The sequence below is a fragment of the Dipodomys ordii genome, unplaced genomic scaffold (assembly GCF_000151885.1).
Source record: "Dipodomys ordii isolate 6190 unplaced genomic scaffold, Dord_2.0 Scaffold25, whole genome shotgun sequence".
Taxonomy (NCBI): domain Eukaryota; kingdom Metazoa; phylum Chordata; class Mammalia; order Rodentia; family Heteromyidae; genus Dipodomys; species Dipodomys ordii.
In genome coordinates this window covers 20686265-20687778 of record NW_012267241.1, presented here as the reverse complement: position 1 = coordinate 20687778, position 1514 = coordinate 20686265, and the positions used below count along the sequence as shown (strand labels likewise).

The 1514-nt window shown below is 39.0% G+C and overlaps 1 protein-coding gene across 1 annotated transcript in view; it reads right to left on the bottom strand.

Annotated features, from left to right (window-relative positions):
• Positions 1–1514, bottom strand: part of Abhd3 (abhydrolase domain containing 3) — a 54536-nt gene that overhangs the window by 6314 nt on the left and 46708 nt on the right. The window lies entirely within an intron of this gene.

Here is a 1514-nt window from a genome sequence, read left to right as displayed (position 1 = left end):
GCTCACACCTGTAATCCTAGCTACTCAGGAGGCTAAGATCTGAGAATTACGGTTTGAAGCCAGCCAGGACAGAAAAGCCATGAGACTCTCATCTCCAAAAAACCACTCAGAAACTGGAAATGGCACTGTGGCTCATGTGGTAGTGCTAGCCTTGAGCACAAAGAGGCTCAGGGACTGTGTCCCTGAGTTCAAGCCCCACAACTAACAAACAAATAAATAAGTGATGGTGACTAGAATATTAGAGGCCAACACAGGAGAATTATGAGTTTGAAGCCAACCCGAACTACATAGTGAATAAAATCCTCTTCCCTAAAAAGTGGTAAGTTCCTAACCAGAGAACTATTTCTCTATCCCCAACTCCATCTGTCAGTGAAGGAATAAAGGGCCTTTACTTCAGATACAGTAATGGCCAGTCTGACTTCTTTTTTCTAACTATATCTAGTTAGCCTCAGCTGTGCTGAACATGGTACACTGCAGTAGGCACTGAACATGTTAAATTATGTAAAGCTGATTTCGCCTCAATACATAATACATTAAAACAAATGGTTTTTATGTGAAATTCATCAATAAGGGCTTTGTTTAGAGCAGAACCGCCTCCAAAATGCTTTATTTGAGATCTGCGAGGAGTGAATAATTCTCTTTAAAATACAGTGAATGTGCATATGAATAAACTACTATAAGGAAAAGTATTATGACAGAAAATTATCTGGAATTTCATACCAAAGAGATAAACCATAACATTCCTCGAATAAAAACACTGAAACTAGTTATTGGCACCACCGTAATTTTAATGTTCCAAAACCATGTTCTAGGAAGATTATATAATCTATATAAATCTGTTGATTCAATAATGAGTAGTTGGAAAAATTTCAATAATCCATACACTTAAACTGATCTCTAAAATACAACTAATTGTCTAATCTTTTTGATATATGCCTAGTGCTCTGGCTAGGCTTTTTTTGCTCACTGCTGGCTGGAGCTCTACTATCTGAGCTGTGCCTATAGTCCACCTTTTATGCCAGTTTAGAGATGGAGTCTCATTAACTTTTCTACCCAGGTTGGCTTCAAATTCTAGGTCTCAGCCCCCTGAGTATCAAGGATTCCAGGTATGAGCCACCTGTTCCTTCCCTGAAAACATAACAGGATGGAATAGGAGAAACTCTAGGGCTCCTTGGCACAGGCTGAAATTTTCTTAATAGAAACCCAAAAACACAACAAATCAAAGAAAAGTTGGACAAATGGGATTGCATGAAACTGCAGAGCTTCTGCATGGCAAAGGACATAGCTAGCAAGATCAACAGAAAGCCCACGAATTGGGAGAAGATCTTCACTAGCCATACAACGGATAAGGGTCTTATATCTAAAATATACTTAGAATTCAAAAAATTAAATCCCCTAACAACAAATCCTCAAAGAAACAACTGCATGATAAATAAGTGGGCTAAAGACTTAAAGAGAAACTTCTCACCGGGCGCTGGTGGCTCACACCTGTAATCCTAGCTACTCAGGAGGCT